This window comes from Sturnira hondurensis, unplaced genomic scaffold, assembly GCF_014824575.4.
Source record: "Sturnira hondurensis isolate 20B ecotype Veracruz unplaced genomic scaffold, ASM1482457v3 Scaffold0016535, whole genome shotgun sequence".
Taxonomy (NCBI): domain Eukaryota; kingdom Metazoa; phylum Chordata; class Mammalia; order Chiroptera; family Phyllostomidae; genus Sturnira; species Sturnira hondurensis.
In genome coordinates, this window is record NW_028089166.1 from 1497519 (window position 1) to 1503503 (window position 5985).

General features: G+C 35.1%; 1 pseudogene; it reads left to right on the forward strand.

The window, feature by feature from the left end:
- The first annotated feature begins 3887 nt into the window (after positions 1 to 3887).
- On the forward strand, positions 3888 to 5260 carry LOC119001022 (elongation factor 1-alpha 1-like; annotated as a pseudogene).
- The last annotated feature ends 725 nt before the right edge of the window (positions 5261 to 5985 follow it).

A 5985-nucleotide genomic window follows, 5' to 3' on the forward strand; every position in this document is an offset into this window, starting at 1 on the left:
ATCTATCTTATGTTTAGCCATACCTCAAATCATTGATTTAAAGGAATCTTTTAAGAAGCCATAAAAATAAGAAAAGATAAGGGAGAAAACCCTCATTGCCTTTTATTCTGGCTTTCCATTTTATTCACTTTTCCACTGAAAACCTAAAATTTGCTTTATTGTTCCTGTAATTCACATGCTTAGAAACACTATGCTACAACCAATTATGAGTCGTTACTTTTAGGGAAGTGTTTTTGAAACTGAGATAATGGTGTCCAACCCGTGTCCCATGGGCCTCCTACGGCCCAACATGTAAATTTACTTAAAACCTTTTTTTAAAAAATCAGTTTTTGTTAGTGTTTGTGCATTTAATGTGTGGCATTTAGAAAATGGCTTTACACAATTAAAATTATACTCGTAATATTGTTTAAATAATTGAAAATAGGCCCTGGCTGTTGTAGCTCAGTGGATTGAGCATGGGACTGCGAACTACATGATCGCAGTTCAATTCCCAGTCAGGGCACATGCCTGGGTTGCAAGCCAGTTCCCAGCAGGGGACGCATGAGAGGCAACCATACATTGATATTTCTCTCCCTCTCACCTTCCCTTCCCCTCTAAAGATAAATAAATATAATCTTTAATAAATAAATAAATAAATAAATAAATAATTGAAAATAATCTTCTACCAAAAGAATATAGTAATTTGATATAAAGTAAAAATTATCCTTTTTAGAGCCATCTTGTTCTATTTGTCTCTTTCTAAAACTAAAATGAAACTTTAGTTGCTATTATCTTTAGTAATATAAAATGTCATTTATTTTAATATTTTAAAAATTAATTTTAACCCTGGCTGGTGTAGCTCAGTGGCTTGAGCGCGGGCCTGCGACTCAGACGATCGCGGTTCGATTCCCAGTCAGGGCACATGCCTGGGTTGCAGGCCAGTTCCCAGCAGGCCAACTCCCAGCAGGGGACGCACGAAAGGCAACCATACATTGATGTTTCTCTCCCTCTCTCCTTCCCTTCCCCTCTAAAGATAAATAATAAAATCTTTAAAAAAAATTAATTTTAAAAAATCATCCTAAGGAAAAACAATTATGTGTCTCTTTTAACCTTAGCTTTCTGCACACACAAAAAGAATCAAACCAAGTGCATGCAGAAAATTTTTAATCTTCAAAAGTTAATGAATAAATATTACAAAAATATCAAATAAGAATTTTATTTTAACTTGGCAAATAATATTATATTTATCCAAACTTTTAATGATAATTTATTTTTTAATTTAAATTTTTATTTAATTCTTGTTCAAGTACAGTTTTCTGTCTTATATTCCCAGCCCTGGCCCCCCAGTGCTCCCCACCTCCCTCTCATTTCCACCCCTCACTTTAGTTATTATCCATGTGTCCTTTATACTTGTTCATGGTGAGTCCATCCCCTTTTCCCCTATGATAGTTTCTATTAATTGATTCTTTTTGAGTTTTTAAAAAATTATTCTTGTTTATTCTATTATAGTTTTTCCCCTTTGTCTTTCTCCTTCCAGCCCACACCCACACTCACAAACATCCCCACACCATTGTCCATGGTCATGGGTCATTCATACATGTTCTTTGACTAATCCCTTCCCTTTCTAAATTAATTTGATAAACTGTATTGTGTTATCATCACCAAGTTCAACTGAATACTATAAAAAATTCAGCAAAAGTTTAGCCAGACTGCTATGTTATTTCAAGTATGACCAAACTTAACAAATTATACCATCTACATCCTTCAACACTTTTGTGGCAAATAGTTCAAGCTAAATATTAGTTCTGCCATCACTGTCATTTAGGCGAATCAGCATATTTGGCTAAATCAGCAAATAATAAACAAAATAATAGCAAGTGGTTTAATAAGTACACTCTAGCTTTACTTCTGAGATTAGAAAGTAATCATTAGTAAGTTACAAAAATGAAAAAATGCAATTATTTACTGCCAATTTTAGTAGACAGACAGTTTCACTATGTATGATTATTAGTTTTCTAATTCATCCTCTATACCATGAAAGAAACATGAAGTTGTAAAAGATTTTATTCTCGATAAATTTGATCATTAAAAATGTAGAGTCACTTCCCAATTGATGAAAATTTCAGAAAGTATCTTCTCTAAAAGAAGTCTTAAGAAATTATAAAATATAAAGATGTAAACTCTAGGTAATCCCAGGATATCAAACCAATTATGGAAAAATATATAATTAGATATTTTCCAGAACCTTGGTGTATTTATAAGGCCACTTTCATAGAGATTTTTTATTACTGGCTAAAAGTAAAATAAAGCCCTGGCTGGTATAGCTCAGTGGATTGAGCGCGGGCCTGCGAACTACACGATCGCAGTTCGATTCCCAGTCAGAGCCCATGCCTGGGTTGCAGGCCAGTTCCTGGTTTCTGGCAGGGGACGTACAAGAGGCAACCATACACTGATATTTCTCTCCCTCTCTCCTTCCCTTCTCCTCTAAAGATAAAGAAATAAAATATTTTAAAAAATAAAAGTAAAATAAAAATAACATTTTTGTTTCTAAAGTTGTTAATAATTGACAATTAGTAAATGAATGTGATATGCATTAGTACCTTTTGCATTATTTCCAGTATTCAGCATTCTAGACATAGACAAGATCCATTCTCCAGAAATCTTTTCTTCTGGTGATGTTTGTGATGGATGTGGCTTCATCATTGGTTTGAGTGCCTGTCTGACCAATAAGAATGTAAGTCTCTTGCCTACTTGAAGAGGTATCATGAACAACAAAGGAATATTTTTAATTAATATTTTGGAGTTTGTACAGCATCATTACTTTGCCTTTCCCAAATAATACAATGGCAGAAATGACCTGTGAACTTAGCATTTTACTCCATATCCAAAGCTTATTTTTCTTCACTACTCCATCTTATAGAATGTGTGTTATATTCTTTAGTAGCTCATGAAATCAATAAAGTAGGTCATACCTGAAATTTTGTAAAAAGAAATAAAAATAATGAAAAAACAGCAAAACTATATGATTAATTTATCAGAGAGAGAGAGACAGGACTTTATTTCACTAGCACATATGTACAACATAAAATGTAAGTCACAGTCAGACACAGATGTAAATCATAAGATATTTGAAATAAATGTAAATGAAAACATAACAATATGTTATAATTTGTGCGTTGTAGGTAAAGCAGTTGCTCTAGGGAAGGCTTACTATGGGGATCACTTAAGTTACATAAATATTTAGCCACTATGTTAAACATCTGAAATTAGTATAATATTGAATGTTAACTATACTTGAAAAGTTTAAAAAAATTAAAAAAGAGAACAGGAAGTATCTAATAGAGAAGCTTAGAGAATTGATTTCTATAAAGGAAATTATGAAAACACCTTTAGCCATTTGGTAATTCAAGTTAAAACAAGTAAGATAACATTGTATACCCTGTATGATATCTGAAATTAAGACATTTTTTGGTAAGAATGTTATTACCCAGATATTCCACTTCTAGATATTTACAGAATAAAAAATTTAAAGTATATGTCCATACAAATATTATACATGAGAATTATAAGCCACAAAATTTATAATATTAAAAAAAACTAAAAGTAGGCATCCATCAATATGATAATTGCTAAACTGGCCTGTGTATTATTCATAACTAAAGATTAGTGACTCATCTAACAAATTTGATGATCTCATAAACACTATGCTGAAAAGAGACAAATACAGAGTACTTCGTGATGTGAAATTCTAAAAATGACTTATTTAACTTATAGTACAGAAACAAGATAATTCCTGCAGTTGGGAATGGTGGGGAGTAACTATAAAACCCCAGGAAGGGCTTCTTTTTTGCAATTATTTGCTACCAGAATGCAGATGTTGTGAAAAGTGCCACCAAATCAAAGCTAAAATGGTCAGGAAATGGTTCATCAACATCATAGTCATCTGACACATAGATTCTGTAGATTCTGGCAAGCCTACCACTGCTGGTTATCTGATCTACAAATGTGGTGGGATCGACAAAAGAATCATTGAAAAACATGAGAAGGAAGCTGCTGAGCTGGCCCCTTCAAGTATGTCTGGGTCTTGAATAAACTGAAAGCTTAGGCATGAGTGTGGTATCACCCGTGGTATCTCCCTGTGGAAATTGGAGACCAGCAAGTATTATGTGACCATCACTGATACCCCAGGACACAGAGACTTTATCAAAAACATGATTATAGGCACATTTCAGGCTGACTGAGCTGTTTTGATTTTTGCTGCTGGTGTTAGTGAATTTGAAGCAAGTATCTCCAAGAATGGGCAGACCCATGAGTGTGCCCTTCTGGCTTACACACTAGTGTGAAACACCTGACTGGTGTTAACAAGAAGGATTCCACTGAGTTGCTCTATGGCCAGAAGAGGTATGAGAAAATTGTTAAAGAGTCAGCACCTACATTAAGGCTACAACCCTGACACTAGCAGCATGTGTGCCAATTTCTTGTTGGAATGTTGACAACATGCTGGAGACAAGTTCCTTGGTTCAAAGGATGGAAAGTCACCTGTAAAAATGGTAATGTTTGTGGAAGCATGTGACTTGAAGCTCTACATTGCATCCTGCCAGCAGCTCATCCAACTGACAAGCCCCTGCATCATCCCCTCCAGGATATCTACAAAGTTGGTGATATTGGTACTGTCCCCATTGGCCGAGTGGAGACTGGTCTTCTCAAACCCAGTATGGGGGTCACCTGTGCTTCAGTCAACATTACAATGGAAGTAAAGTTTGTTGAAATACACCATGAAGTTTTGAGTGAAGCCCTTCCTGGGGACCATGTGGGTTTCAATGTCAAGAATGTACCTGTCAAAGATGTTTGTTGTAGCAATGTGGCTGATGACAGCAAAAACGACGTACCAATGGAAGCAGCTGACTTCATGACTTGGGTGATTATCCTGAACCATCCAGGCTAAATCAATGCTGAATATGTCCCTGTGCTGGATCGTCATGTAGCTCATATTGCTTGCAAAATCGATCAGCAAATTGATGAGCTGAAGGAGAAGGCTGATTGTCATTCTGGGAAAAAGTTGGAAGATGGCACAAAATTTCTGAAAATGTGGTCACGGTGCCATTGTCAATATAATACCTGGCAAGCCTGTGTATGCCGAGAACTACTCTATCTTCCTCTGGGCCATTTTGCTGTTTGTGACATGAGACAGACAGTTTCTGTGGGAAATTTATCCATGCACCCACCAACGGACATCTTGATTGTTTCCAAGTTCAGGCAATTAAGAATAAAGGTGCTATAAACATTGTGTGTGTAGGTTTTTCTGTGGACATAATTTTCAATTCATTAGGTAAATACAAATAAACGTGATTGCTGGATTATATGGTCAGTTCATGTGTAGTTTAATAAGAAACTGACAAAAATGTCTCCCATAGGGGCTGTACCATTTTGCATCCACACCAGCAATGAATGAGAGATCTGTTGTTCCACATTCTCATCAGCATTTGGTGTTGTCAGTGTTTTGGGTTTGGACTATTACATTAAGTGTGTAGTAGTATCTGCATTTATTCAATGACATATGATATGGAGCATACTTTCCTATGCTTACTCACCATCTGTATATCTTCTTTGGTTAGCTGTTTGTGGAGGTCTTTTTCACATTTTTGGAGTTCTGTGTTTGTTATTGTAAGACATTTTTGCATTGAATAGAATACATATTGTGTGTTTTAGACAACTGTCCTTTATCAAATAGGTCTTTTGCAAATAATTTCTCCCAGTCTATAGCTTGCATTTTCACTCTCTTAACAGTGACTTTCCAAGAGCAAAATGTTACATTTTAATGCAGCACATTGTATCAATTATTTATTTAATAAATTATGCCTTTGATGTTGTATCTAAAAATTTATCACCAGACCTGATGTCATCCAGATCTTCTCCCATGTGATATTTCAAAAATGTTATGGTTTGGTACTTTACATTTAGGTATATGGTGTCTTTTGAATTAGGGGTGTAAGGTCTGTGACTAGA